Source organism: Danio rerio, chromosome 3 (assembly GCF_052040795.2).
Source record: "Danio rerio strain M-AB ecotype USA chromosome 3, GRCz13ab, whole genome shotgun sequence".
Classification (NCBI taxonomy): domain Eukaryota; kingdom Metazoa; phylum Chordata; class Actinopteri; order Cypriniformes; family Danionidae; genus Danio; species Danio rerio.
Genome location: NC_141023.1, coordinates 1661720 through 1677185, shown reverse-complemented (window position 1 = coordinate 1677185; position 15466 = coordinate 1661720). Strand labels below are relative to the sequence as shown.

Below are 15466 nucleotides of genomic sequence, written 5' to 3'. Positions count from 1 at the left end.
ACCTTATGATTATAGTTGTTGCACGTCCGCCGGTTCCCACCACAAAATTTGTGAGTCTGAGCTACTTGTACAGTAAGGAAGTGTTTAGAAAAAACAAAACACCAGCGAAGACACTCGACACAGAGGAACACAAACACCGACTGCCACCTAGTGTTTCTGAAGTGTATTGCAGAGCAACACAAACAGCACGCTGAAGAATAAATGCTGGACTACACACAGGGCAGGTGCTGTGGGTCACACCGGTCACTCCACGCAGGAGTATAGACCAGCCTTATCCTCCTGTGGAAGTCAATAGCCGCGTTTCCACTATCGCGCCTAAAGCGAGCGAGCCAAGGCCAGTGGGGTTTCCACTGTCACTTCCGGGGCCTAATCGGGCCAAAGCGGGGCTTTCTTGGGGCCAGCGGCCGGCCTTTTTCAGCCCGCTGAATACCTTGGGCCAAGGAGGGCCAGCTGGGGCTTCGGGGCGAAGTGAAAGGAGAGGCGGGCAGTTTTCCGATCGCACACGAGTACATGCACCAAACAAATAAAGAAATCAGGGAAAGAAAACATCTAGCCTTATAGTCTGGGGTCTTTTTGCGTATGATCACCCTTATGTTTCCTTTTTAAATGTAAGGTTGCTGCATAAAATAATAAAGTAGTTTTAATTTATAGTGACTTTCTTTGCTGCGTCCTCCTTTGTGTTTCAATAACGCATAGTAATCTTTACACCATATTAAACACACAGCAGACAATAAAGGTTTTCCAGAGTTTTTGTCAAGTTTAAAATGTTTGTTTGTGCATGTTTAGATGCCTGAATGTGTGTGAGACCGGGCTAGAGCGCTCCTTCACAACTCTGTTATGCCGCGTGCGGCTTTTTTCTTTATTTCTTTTGGAGAATATACACAATATAAATACAACAGAAAGACATAAAACTTAACAAATTACGTGCCCACTTTCGTAGACTTTAAACAATATAGTGTCATATCTTGATAAAATAGCCTGAGCTATATTAAAATTTCATTTAAAGAATTACAAATATCAGATATAATAAAATCACATTAAATAAAAAAAACCAATATAAAATAAACAAAAGCTAGCTAGAACAATGTAGGTAGCCTAAATACAATACATAAATCAAACCATTTTAAAGCCACATATAGCCTAACTTTCATTTTACAAGGACCTGTCTGAAAAAAAAGATTTTAGATATTTTCTAAAAACAATAAACACCAGGTTTGAAATATTTATATAAAGTAAATATTTATATAAGTAAATATTTATAAAGTATTTGGATACGATGATATTAATCAAATCACGCAAGCAGAGCATTATTTGGGTGAGTGAAAGCAGAATCTAGCCTATACCTTTTTTTCTGTCACTCAGTCCTGCGCAACGCTCGCTGCTTTAAACGCTTCGGGGACAAGCCCAAACACAAAATGTGTTCTCTATCCTCAAACAACTGTTCATGTTTTAATATGACGTGGTTAAATTTATAAATGAAACTTTAAATGTAGAGCTTTAGTGAATAGCTGCTGAGCACAACAAATATGGCTATATTTTATTAGGCTACTCGCTCTTGTGCTGAAACACTGAACACGACGTCTCAAAACGAGGATGTTATAAAATACATGCCATATCGAGTTATAAAGGAGAATTTCTGTGGCTTTATATTATGAATGTGTGCGCTCTCCGTTAGTGGCGAGAGCACTCGATGCACAATGCCAACAGTCGGTCATCGAGTAAACAAATGTCATGAATGGAAATACACAGGTCTGTGCGTATAGACATTTCATGTACTGCTGTACAGTAACGTGTCGTTTGTTTGTTTCGGTTGTCTTCATTTTAACGGTTTCGTTTCGTGATGATTCTAGGGTCTGCTTTATCTGCCTGATTCTCGCTGAAGTGGGCGGGTTGTGTGACGTTTGATTCGAGGACGTTCTGTGGGCGGTGTTTGCGTGATGCGCTGTGAGCTACTAGCCCGACAGTGGAAACGCGACATGACTTCAGCCTCATTTCTCAACCTCCCGGGCTATTGGCCCCGGCCCGGCCCGATTAAAGCCCTGGCTCGCACTGGCCCGATAGTGGAAATGCGGCTATTGGTTACTGGTTTGCAGGTTTCATGTTTGGGTGAACTGTCCCTTTAAGAGAGGCACACAGGGTTATGAGTAGAGCTGCAAATATGTTTGAATAAATGATGAGATTATTTCATTTAGACTCAAATATATCTGCTACTCTCAATTATGATCAAGCCTTCAGTTTACAAGTGTGGAGTGTGTTCATGAGAATCTCTGTGTGTGTTTGCATATATGTGCAAGTTTGAGTGTGTGTGTATGTGTCTATGTTTATCAGTGTTTGTGTGTGTGTGTAATGTTTATAAGTATATTGTGTGTGTGTTTTTTTATCAGTTTTTGTGCATGTTTATGATTGTGCGTTTATAAGAATGTGTGTGTGTGTAATGTGTGTTTTGTGTGTGTTTGTTTTTATGAGCATTTGTGCATTGAGTTTGTGTTTATTAGTGTGTGTGTGTTTATGAGAATGTGTGTGTTTATGAGAGTGTGTGTGTCTGCGTGTTTGTCAGTATTTGTGTGTGTGTTTATGAGAGTGGGTTTATTAGTGTGTGTGTGTGTTTATAAGAATATATGTGTGTGTTTGAGAATGTGTGTTAATCAGTGTTTGTGTATGCCTGTGTTTCAGCATCTGAGTGCTTGAGTTTGTGTGTGTGTGTGTGTGTTTATAGTTGTGTGTCTGTGTCCGTTTATGAGTGTGTATGTGTGTGTTTATGAGCATTTGTGTTTATGTGTGTTTATGAAAATGTGTGTGTGTGTTTATGAGTGTATGCCTGTGTTTGAGCATCTGAGTGTTTGAGTGGTTGTGTCTGTTTAAAAGTGTGTGTCTGTTCTTTTGAGTGTTTATATGTGTGTTTATGAGCATTTGTGCGGTTTTGAGTACTTGTGTGTTTGTGTGTGTATCTGTATTTGTGTGAGTTTCTGAATGTTTATGAGAATGTGTGTTTATCAGTGTGTTTGTGCAAGTGTGTGTTTGTAAGAATGTGTGTGTTTATCAGTATATGTGTTTGTTTGAGAATGTGTGTGCGTGTGTGTGTTTATTAGTATTTGTGTGTGTGTGTGTGTGTGTTTATGAGAATGTGTGTGTTTATCAGTGTGTTTGTGCATGTTTGTCTAAGTGTGTGTTTTTGTCAGTATATGTGTGTGTTTAAGAATGTGTGTGAGTGTGTGTGTTTATGAGAATGTGTGTTTATCAGTGTGTGTGTTTGTGCATGTTTGTCTAAGTGTGTGTTTATCAGTATATGTGTGTGTGTGTATGTTTATTAGTATTTGTGTGTGTGTTTATGAGAATGTGTGTGTTTATCAGTGTGTGTGTGTATTTGTGCATGTTTGTGCAAGTGTGTGTTTATCAGTGTGTGTGTGTGTGTGTGTGTGTGTGTGTGTGTGTTTGAGAATGTGTGTGTTTATCAGTGTGTGTGTGTATTTGTGCATGTTTGTGCAAGTGTGTGTTTATCAGTATATGTGTGTGTGTGTGTGTGTGTGTGTGTGTGTGTGTGTGTGTTTGAGAATGTGTGTGTGTGTGTGTGTGTGTGTGTGTGTGTGTGTTTGAGAATGTGTGTGTGTGTTTATGAGAATGTGTGTGTTTATCAGTGTGTGTGTGTTTAGTTATGAGCATTTGTGCATTGAGTGTATGTGTTTGTTTATTAGTACTCGTGTGTGTGTGTTTATGAAAATGTGAGTGTTTATTGGTATTTGTGTGCATTTATGAGTGTGTATATTTATCTGCATTTGTGTGTGTGTGTGTGTGTGTGTTTCTGTTTATAAGTGTGTGTCTGTGTGTGTTTATGAGCATTTGTGCGGTTTTGATTACTTGTGTGTCAGTGTGTATCAGTGTTTGTTCCTAAGTGTTAACGAGAAAGTGTGTGTGCTTGTGTGTGTGTTTATGAGAATATGTGTGTTTATCAGTGTTTGTGTGTGTTTGTGCATGTTTATGAGTGTGTGTTTATCAGTATGTGTGTTTAAGAATGTGTGTGCGTGTTTATCAGTGTTTGAGCATTTTTGAGTTCTTGTGTGTGTATTTATGAGTGTGTGTGTGTGTGTGTTTTTATCAGTATTTGAGCAGTTGTGTGTGTGTGAGTGATGTGATAAACACAGAGCGGGCAGGAATGAGATTTGTGGGTGAGTTTGACTCACAGCTGATGAAATGCAGAAAATGATGCGGAAGAATTCAGACGACAAAAGGCTCTTTCTGTGTGTCTCTGCGCTCTCGTAAACGTCTCTGCCCTCGGGCGGCCGCGGCCTTGTGACTCTCGTCTTCATTTCTGAGGTCACGCTGATCCAGAGAGCAGAGCATCTGATTCTCAGGCCCGTTTCTCACAGCGCTGAGCATATATGAATGATCAGGAGCCCATCACACATGGATACAGGTGCAGAGAGCTTTCACATCACCCAGTCAGTCTGTCCAGAGGAAAACACTGTGACGTGTGTGTGCTGTTGGGTTGTTTTCATCTGCTCTGGGGGATTTTAAGAGTTATTTAAACCACAAATAGGATGATTTTTGGTGACAAATCTTGTTTTGACACATATTTTGGGAAAATGCTTTGAATATTTCCTGTTTTTGCCCCATTGACTTCCATTATGATCACATTGATTGATTGCACAGCCAAGGCAGCATATAATCATGCATTCTTGATTGTTGCTGGTTTCTCTGTAGTGAAGAGGGATAATCAGTCAGTTTACTGTTGATCACGTTTATAGGCTTTTATACACTGTTTTTGACTGTTTGGCGCCATCTTGCGGCTGAATAATGCTCAGGTTAGTGTATACTCCATTCAGCCTATGACAATACGATATATTCAGATCTAGCACTCAGCTTGCATACGGTCTTTACATACTACATACTAGGAAGTATGCAAATTTAGACAGAGCCATTGTCTCTAAAGAAGCCTTGAATAGTGATCTTAGGGGTTTCCGAGGGGTTGCTAAGGCCTTCTTAGTGGTGCTAGGTTCTGTTGATTGCTTGAGGTGATATTAGTCGTTCTAGTTTTAGGGTGGTATTAGTGGTTGCTTGAGCCTGCTTATTGGTTGTATTGAACTTCTGAGTGGTTGCTAGGGTGATTTTAGTGGTTGCTAGAGTTTTCTGATTGCTGGGTTATCCTATTGTTTGGTTGGTTCTTATGAAAGGTATCTAAGGTGTCATTAGTGGTTGTTAAGGTTTTCAAAATAGTTGCTAGGGCAATATAAGTGATTCCAAGGGACTACTGAGTAGTTTCTATGGGGTTGCTAAGGTGTTCTGGGTGGTTCTAGGGTGGTATTAGTGGTTGCTAGAGCCTGCTTATTGATTGTTTTGAAAATCTGAGTGGTTGCTAGGGTGATATTAGTGGTTGCTAGAGTCTTCTGATTGTTAGGTTGTCCTGTTGTTAGGTTGGTTCTAATGAAAGGTATCTAGGGTGTCATTAGTGGTTGTTAAGGTTTTCAAAATAGTTTTTGGGTAATATAAGAGGTTGCTAATGACTTCTGAGTGGTTTGTATGGGGTTGACATTTTTGCTATGGTGTGTTCTAGTGTAATTTTAGTGGTTGCTAGAGCCTGCTGAGTGGTTGTTCTGACCTTCTAAGTAGTTGCTAGGGTGGTATTAGTGGTTGCTAGGGTTTTCTGAGTGGTGCTAGGGTGATTTTAGTGGTTGCTAAAGCCTGCTGATTGGTTGTTTTGAACTTCTGAGTAGTTGCTAGGATGATACTAGTGGTTGCTAGAGTCTTTTGATTGGTTGCTAGGATCTTTTAAGTAGTTGGTCACTTCCATTTGTTTGGTTGGTTCTTATAAAAGTTTTCTAGGGTGTCATTAGTGGTTGCTAGGGTTTTCAAAATAGTTGATGTGATGATTTAAGTGGTTGCTAAAGATTTTTGATTAGTTTCTATGGGTTTGATAATGTTGCTAGGGTGTTTTCAGTGGTTCTAGGGTGGTATTAGTAGTTGCTAGGGTCTTCTGAGTGGTGCTAGCATGATTTTAGTGGTAGCTAGAGCCTGCTTATTGATGGTTCAGACCTTTTGAGTGGTGCTAGAGTCTTCTGATTGGTTGCTAGGATCTTCTGAGTAGTTCCTCATGTTCTGTTGTTAGGTTGGCTCTTATAAATTGTTTCTAGGGTGTCATTGGTAGTTGCTAGGTTTATATAACAGGTTTACAAAATAGTTGCTGGGGTGATATAAGTTGTTGCTAGGGGTTTCTGAGTGGTTTCTATGGAATTTTTAGTGTTGCTAGGGTCTTCTAAGTGGTTCAAGGGTGATTTAAAGGGTGGCTGGAGCCTGGTAGTTCTGACTTTCTAAATGGTTGCTAGGGCGATAAGAATTGCTAGAGTCTTTTGATTAGTTGCTAGGACTTTTTGGGTAGTTGATCACTTCCTGTTGTTTGGTTGCTTCTTATAAATGGTTTCTAAGGTGACATTAGTGGTAGCTAGGTTTTTCAAAATAGTTGCTGAGGTGATATAAGTTGTTGCTAGGGATTTCTCTGGGTTTGCAAATGTTGCTAGGGTTTTTTGAGTGGTTTTAGGGTATCATTAGTGGTTGCTAGGGTTTTCAAAGTAGTTGCTGATAAAAGTTGTTGCTAGGGATTTCTGAGTGGTTTCTGTGGGGTTGGTTGTGTTGCTAGGGTCTTCTGAGTGGTACTATGGCGATTTTACAGGTTGCTAGAGCCTGCTGATTGGTTATTTTGACCTTTTCAGCGGTAGTAAAGTGATTTCAGTGGTTGCTAGAGACTTCTGATTGGTTGCTGGGATTTTCTGTGTAGTTGCTCATGTCCTATTGTTTGGTTGGTTCTTAAGAATGGTTCTAGAGTGTCATTAGGGGTTGCTAGGGTTTTCAAAATAGTTGCTGTAGTTGGGGTTGATACTGTTGCTATGGTTTTCTGAGTGGATCTAGGGTGATATTAGTGGTTGCTAGGGTGTTGTTAGTGATGCCTCTACGTTTTACATTTGTTTTAACCCAACCATTGTGATTGGTTCATATTTTACAAATGATAGCGTTGTTCATTTGAGAGTATGAAATGGATTTCGAGGGAAAATGGTTAATGCAATCGATTTCATTCATTCAACTGATTTCAATGCATGATTTCAGGCAGTTGCACTCTAAATATGTTGGGTTGTTTTAACTTAACATTGGGGTAAATGTGGACGAACCCAACCATTGGGTCAAAAAATTAATTTGAAGTGGCATGATTACAACAAACCTTGTAAAAAATAAAATTTACCCAACATCAGGTTTGTCTATATTAAACCCAACACTGGCTAAAGACAACCCAGCAGTTTTTAGAGTGCACTTCTGAATTACAGAAATAGATTAACCATTAAAAAATATGATTAAAAATGAATAGAGATAAGTTTTAAACAGCTTGAGTTGTAGGAAAACGAGAGATTTCTGCGAGTGCTCGAGCGAGTGAGAAACTCGATCTGTGTTCTTGTGAGCGTCTCAGATTCAGTGGGTCTGCGTTCGGGTCGCTCAAGCAGACCAGAGCCTTTGTGTTCCTCATTTACAGATGAATAAACACTTTAACTGAGTCTTCCTCTTCCTCATCTTCAGCTCTCTTCATTGTCTACCTGCTGCTTTAGTGCATACTCCTCTCGTCCAGCCAAACACTAACAACAAACCACGTGTATATTCTGATTCTCTCTTCATTATTCTGTGCGTTGGCTCTGCTGTCAACAAATGGGTCATAGACGAGGCAAATTAAATGGGAAAAGAGATTTTCTACACAGATGGAGACAAAATGATGCACCCTTCTGTGAAATTCTAATTCTTGTTCAATATTTCCCAAGTGCTGTTTAACGAATAGAAGATATTGCACCACATTTTAATCATAATAGTTTTAATAACTCATCTCTAATAACTGATTTATTTTATCTTTGCCATGATGACAGCACAAAATATTTGACTAGATATTCTTCAAGCCACTTCTATACAGCTTACAGTGACATTTAAAGGCTTCACTAGGGTAATTAGGCACATTAGGGTGATTATTGGACAACAGTGGTTTGTTCTGGAGACAATTGAGATAAAGTAATATCTTAAGGGAGCTAATAATATTGACCACAGCAGTTTCACATTTACTAAATGATTATCAGACTAAACTAAAAGAAACAAGATGTTTTCCAGAAGAAATAGATAATAGGAAATACAGCGAAGCATTTCTCTGTGGCAGAGAATAGTCAGCCTTTAGGAAATACAATTAGTAAAAATAAAGCGTTTTTATTTTTATGTTTATAAGGTTAGTGCAATCTTAAATTTCTGATGTTATGTGATACATGGTTTTGCAGGAACATTTTGCAATATAAACCTTTTTTTTTAAAAAACAAAACCTTTAATGAAAGAGTTTTTAATAATACCACAAACTCTCTAAAAATAATGTTTGTATGTGTATTTAGGGACATTTTGTCTTGAAAATATGAACTTAAAAACTCAACTATCACCGTTTTTGTCTGTCTCTGCCTTTTGTATATTACATTCAGCTTCAATTATCATCAAAAATTAAGTCTAATTTACATTTGTTTTCATGTTATCGTCAACTCTGTAATCATCAACTCCTTTACCATCAACTCTGTTATTATCAACTGTGTTACCGTCAACTCCTTTATCCTCAACTCTATTACTGTCAACACCATTACCGTTCACTCCTTTACCATCAACTCTGTTACGTCAACTCCTTTACCATCACCTCTGTTACCATCAACTCCTTTACCATCACCTCTGTTACCATCAACTCCTTTACCATCACCTCTGTTATCATCAACTCTGTTACCATCAACTCCTTTACCATCAACTCTGTTACCATCAACTCCTTTACCATCACCTCTGTTATCATCAACTTTGTTACCATCAACTCCTTTACCATCAACTCTGTTATCATCAACTCTGTTACCATCAACTCCTTTACCATCAACTCTGTTATCATCAACTCTGTTACCATCAACTCTGTTATCATCAACTCTGTTACCGTCAACTCCTTTACCATCAACTCTGTTATCATCAACTCTGTTACCATCAACTCCTTTACCATCAACTCTGTTATCATCAACTCTGTTACCATCAACTCCTTTACCATCAACTCTGTTATCATCAACTCTGTTATCATCAACTCTGTTACGTCAACTCCTTTACCATCAACTCTGTTTTCATCAACTCTGTTACCATCAACTCCTTTACCATCAACTCTGTTATCATCAACTCTGTTATCATCAACTCTGTTACGTCAACTCCTTTACCATCAACTCTGTTTTCATCAACTCTGTTATCATCAACTCTGTTACCATCAACTCCTTTACCATCAACTCTGTTATCATCAACTCTGTTACCATCAACTCCTTTACCATCAACTCTGTTATCATCAACTCTGTTATCATCAACTCTGTTACGTCAACTCCTTTACCATCAACTCTGTTTTCATCAACTCTGTTACCATCAACTCCTTTACCATCAACTCTGTTATCATCAACTCTGTTACCGTCAACTCCTTTACCATCAACTCTGTTTTCATCAACTCTTTTACCATCAACTCCTTTACCATCAACTCTGTTATCGTCAACTCTGTTACCATCAACTCCTTTACCATCAACTCTGTTATCATCAACTCTGTTACCGTCAACTCCTTTATCCTCAACTCTATTACTGTCAACACCATTACCGTTCACTCCTTTACCATCAACTCTGTTACCGTCAACTCCTTTATCCTCAACTCTGTTACCATCAACTCTGTTATCATCAACTCTGTTACCATCAACTCCTTTACCATCAACTCTGTTATCATCAACTCTGTTACCGTCAACTCCTTTACCATCAACTCTGTTATCATCAACTCTGTTATCATCAACTCTGTTACCATCAACTCTGTTATCATCAACTCTGTTATCATCAACTCCTTTACTATCAACTGTTATCATCAACTCCTTTACCATCAACTCTGTTATTATCAACTGTGTTACCGTCAACTCCTTTATCCTCAACTCTATTACTGTCAACACCATTACCGTTCACTCCTTTACCATCAACTCTGTTACGTCAACTCCTTTACCATCACCTCTGTTACCATCAACTCCTTTACCATCACCTCTGTTATCATCAACTCTGTTACCATCAACTCCTTTACCATCAACTCTGTTATCATCAACTCTGTTACCATCAACTCCTTTACCATCAACTCTGTTATCATCAACTCTGTTACCATCAACTCCTTTACCATCAACTCTGTTATCATCAACTCTGTTACCATCAACTCCTTTACCATCAACTCTGTTATCATCAACTCTGTTACCATCAACTCCTTTACCATCAACTCTGTTATCATCAACTCTGTTATCATCAACTCTGTTACCATCAACTCCTTTACCATCAACTCTGTTATCATCAACTCTGTTACCATCAACTCCTTTACCATCAACTCTGTTATCATCAACTCTGTTACCATCAACTCCTTTACCATCAACTCTGTTATCATCAACTCTGTTACCATCAACTCCTTTACCATCAACTCTGTTTTCATCAACTCTGTTATCATCAACTCTGTTATCATCAACTCTGTTACCATCAACTCCTTTACCATCAACTCTGTTATCATCAACTCTGTTACCATCAACTCCTTTACCATCAACTCTGTTATCATCAACTCTGTTACCATCAACTCCTTTACCATCAACTCTGTTGTCATCAACTCTGTTACCGTCAACTCCTTTACCATCAACTCTGTTTTCATCAACTCTGTTATCATCAACTTTGTTACCATCAACTCTGTTACGTCAACTCCTTTACCATCAACTCTGTTTTCATCAACTCTGTTACCATCAACTCCTTTACCATCAACTCTGTTATCATCAACTCTGTTATCATCAACTCTGTTACGTCAACTCCTTTACCATCAACTCTGTTTTCATCAACTCTTTTACCATCAACTCCTTTACCATCAACTCTGTTATCGTCAACTCTGTTACCGTCAACTCCTTTATCCTCAACTCTGTTACCGTCAACTCTGTTATTGTCACAACTGCTCTCTCACAAAGGCACAGGATCGCAGGAATTATCAAAACACATATTTATTTACAAAGCATTCACTGGAAACACTGGAACATCGACACAGAGGAATCATGGGGTGAAGACAACTTGGTAGGACGTGTAACAACGGACCACGAACTAAACAAACTCAGGACTATAAATGCAAGAGACAGGATTAAACTGATTACATACAGGGGAGAGACGCAGGTGAAACTCATGAAACATTAACAAACTGTGGGAACAAGAATAAAGGGGCCACATGATACAAACAAACACACATGGAGCATGGAAACATGAGGGAAGATCACATGACATAAACACAGAGGACATGGAACAACAACACAGACACCTGACAGTTATCATCAACTCTGTTACCGTCAATTCTGTTATCGTCAAGTGTATTATAGTCAACTGTTACCGTCAACTCTGTTATCGTCAACTGTTACCATCAACTGTTATTGTCAACTTTATTATCGTCAACTCTGTCAAGATGCGGTCACACTGGACTTTTCTCCCCATAGACTTCCATTTATACGCACGCGAATGCATTATACTGGAAACGCAAGGTCGTGCATCGTTTCGCAGATTGCTGCGTTGGAAAGTTCAGGCTTGGTGAACTCTGACCTGCAAAATCGCATCACTTGACTGCGTGAGACAAATCGAGGCTCAAAACATGTCCTCTCTGGACATAAATTAAAACATGGACCAATCACTCGCTTTTTTAAATGTCTAATCATCTTGTTTAATCCCACCCCTTTTCGCAGCATGAACACAAATTTCGCAAGATCAAACTCTAGTGTGACCACAGTTTCATCGTCAACTCTTTTATCGTCATCTCTGTTATCGTCAACCATATTATCATCAACTCCTTTACCGCCAACTCTGATGGTAACTCCTTTACCATCATCTATGTTATCGTCAACTTTATTATCACCAGCTCTGTTATAGTCAACTCCTTTACTGTCAACTTTATTATCGTCAATTTTGTTAACGTCAAATCTGTTATTGTCAACTCCTTTACTGTCAATTCTGTTATCATCAACAATGTTATTGTCAACTTTGTTATTGTCAACTTTATTATCACCAACTCTGTTATAGTCAACTCCTTTACCGTCAACTTTATTATCTTCAATTTTGTTATCGTCAACTTTGTTATTGTCAACTTTATTATCGTCAACTTTATTATTGTCAACTCTGTTATCGTCAACTCTGTTTTTGTCAACTCCTTTACTGTCAACTCTGTTATCGTCAACTTTGTTATTGTCAACTTTATTATCGTCAACTTTATTATTGTCAACTCTGTTATCGTCAACTCTGTTTTTGTCAACTCCTTTACTGTCAACTCTGTTATCGTCAACTTTGTTATTGTCAACTTTATTATCGTCAACTTTATTATTGTCAACTCTGTTATTGTCAACTCTGTTTTGTCAACTCCTTTACTGTCAACTTTGTTATCGTCAACTATATTATCGTCAACTATGTTATTGTCAACTTAGTTATCGTCAACTTTATTATCTAGATAACTATATTATATAGAAAGATACATAATAAAAATGCACAGCACACATACATATATATTGTGTAAATACAAATGTTTATCTTTGTATTTACCATTTGTATCCACATCCGGCCTGTTCACAGTGAGGTTTCTCTCTGTTTAATTGGTCTCTTTGTTTATAAAACCCACAACAGTTTTGCCATCAGTGAGTCTAATGATGTGGTTCATCTGTTCATAACACTGGGCCCTTACAAGTGACACTCTGACACACAATAATAGCTGTCTTTTTCATGCTTAAAGGAGTTTTTGTCCTAACAATCTGCAGCGTTTCTATTTTGAAAACAGATTCTATTTTTTGCGACGTGTGATGGATTGTTCATTAAAGCCTAAGTTCACACATCTCTGCTAGCTCACCCTTGTCTGATTTGGCCAAAATATGCTTAGATATACTTTATGCTTAGATTTCAAACTGTTAGTTTGCTGTGAGGGAAAGATGACAGGTGGAGCTCTAGAATAAGACCCACCCCCCTACTCAATATTTAGTTTTAGTTAGAAATATATCATCATACCAAATTAAACCCCGCCCCCTTCTCAATATTCAGTTTCAGCAAAAATACATTATCATTCTAAAATAAACCCCGCCCCCTAAACAATATTCAGTTTAGGCTAGATTACATCTTCATACTAAGTTAAACCCCGCCCTCATACTCAATATTCATTTTCTGTTAGAATACATCATCATACCAAATTAAACCCCGCCCCCTACTTAATATTCAGTTTTAGCTGGAATACATTATCATACCAAATTAAACCCCGCCCTCATACCTAATATTCAGCTGCAGCTGGAAATGCATCATCATACCAAATTAAACCCCACCCCCTACTCAATATTCAGTTTCAGTAAAAATACATCATCATACTGAAATAAAACCCCGCCCACTACTTAGTATTTAGTTTCAGTAGGAAATTCATCATACCACAATACAACCCGCCCCTACTCAATATTCAGTTTCAGCTGGAAATACATCGTCATACCAAATTAAACTCTGCCCCCTTCTCAATATTCAGTTTCAGCTAGAACACATTATCATACCAAATTAAATCACGCCCTCAAACTCAATATTCAGCTTCAGCTGAAATGGATCATCGTACCAAATTAAACCCCACCCCCTACTCAATATTCAGTTTGAGCTGGAGTGCATCATCATACTAAATTAAACCCCGACCCCTACTCAATATTCAGTTTCAGCTAGAATGCATCATCATACTAAATTAAACCCCGCCCCCTACTCAATATTCAGTTTAAGCCAGAATACAGCATAGCAATTTAAACCCCGCCCCCTACTCAATATTCAGTTTCCGATAGAATACATCATCATACTAAATTAAACCCCACCCCCTACTCAATATTCAGTTTGAGCTGGAGTGCATCATCATACTAAATTAAACCCCGACCCCTACTCAATATTCAGTTTCAGCTAGAATGCATCATCATACTAAATTAAACCCCGCCCCCTACTCAATATTCAGTTTAAGCCAGAATACAGCATAGCAATTTAAACCCCGCCCCCTACTCAATATTCAGTTTCAGGTAGAATACATCATCATACCAAATTAAACCACGCCCCTCTACTCAATATTCAGTTTCAGCTAGAATACATCATCATACCAAAATAAAACCCCGCCCCCTACTTAATATTATGTTTTAGCAAAAATACTGCACATCATCATCATATGTGTTGAGGAAGACTAAGCAACTGAGTGTTTTGAGGAAGACTCTAAGGAAGAGTGTGTGTGTGTGTGTGTTGACAGAATCTGAGGGCTGTGAGGAATAGTGTGTGTACAGAGGAAGAATCTGGAAGTGTGTGTGTGTGTGTGTGTGTGTGTGTGCTGAGGAAGACTCTGAGGAAGAGTGTGTGTGTGGCAGTAAGGAGTGACTGACTTTCCAATCATGTGTTTTTCTGGGAACATTGAATTACAGCGGTGAAGAGGCGGAGCCAGCGAATGAAAGGAGCCGTTGTGGAGGACGGATGGACAGATGAAAGAGAGAGAGAGAGAGAGATGAAAGACAGAGAGGATGAGAAATCACTCCGACACACACACACACACACACACACACACAAAGACAGGAGCGCTTCATAACAAACTGCTTTAGTGCTGTGAAATGTGCAGTTTAGGGTTGTAACGGTATGAATTATTCACGGTATGATAATCGTCTAAAACAATACCACGGTTTGATGGTTTCGCGGTATACGGTATGTTACAAATGTTACAAAATAATAGAACAGTGAAGCAAATTTGACTTTTTCCAAATAATATATTTTTAGTTACTATAAACAACACCACTTACAATGAACAAATAAAAATAAGAAAATAATAAATAATGTGTCAAAGTCCAAATAAAGTCCAAATAAACATGGTGCAAATCCTCAGTAAGAAATAGATATAAATATTTACTATACTATAAATAGTTACATAACGAAACTAGATTCAATATGGAACATCCTCAGGTTTTATGTGCCAGCATGGATATGGTTGTCTGTGGATATGGATTTGGATATGGTTGTCTGCAATGCAGACAAACAGCTGCATCTTCATTTGCGTCTTTTGAAAACAGCAAGAGCAGCAGTTCGTCTTTGCTGTGCCACTGTTTTGTCATGTTTCTGTGCTGCTGTGCATGCAAAAGTACTTAGTATAAGAATTATTTCATGCAAAACTTTTTTTTTTGCGTTTTATTTAGCCGCGCATAAATGTATGCCTTTCTCTCATTCCGTGTTGTTCAAAAAGCTTGGTCCACAAACAAAAGCGAAACCTATGCTTATTGGTTGTGATATAGCGAGCTTGAACCAATCTGGGCATGGAGGAGGGACAATGCATCAATGTATCATGTCTGATTTGTCCGGAGACACAGTGACGAGCGTTTCTTTGTCAAATCAGCGTTGTCAAATGTTGATG

General features: G+C 38.4%; 2 long non-coding RNA genes across 2 annotated transcripts in view; one reads left to right on the top strand and one right to left on the bottom strand.

The window, feature by feature from the left end:
* LOC141381079 (uncharacterized) overlaps positions 1–15466 on the top strand; it is a 42880-nt gene that overhangs the window by 19397 nt on the left and 8017 nt on the right. The window lies entirely within an intron of this gene.
* Positions 11671–15466, bottom strand: part of LOC147845369 (uncharacterized) — a 49382-nt gene continuing 45586 nt past the window's right edge. Inside the window, exon 3 of the long non-coding RNA XR_015480328.1 lies at positions 11671–11691. This is a non-coding gene — a long non-coding RNA (uncharacterized LOC147845369). The remainder of the gene's footprint in view (positions 11692–15466) is intronic.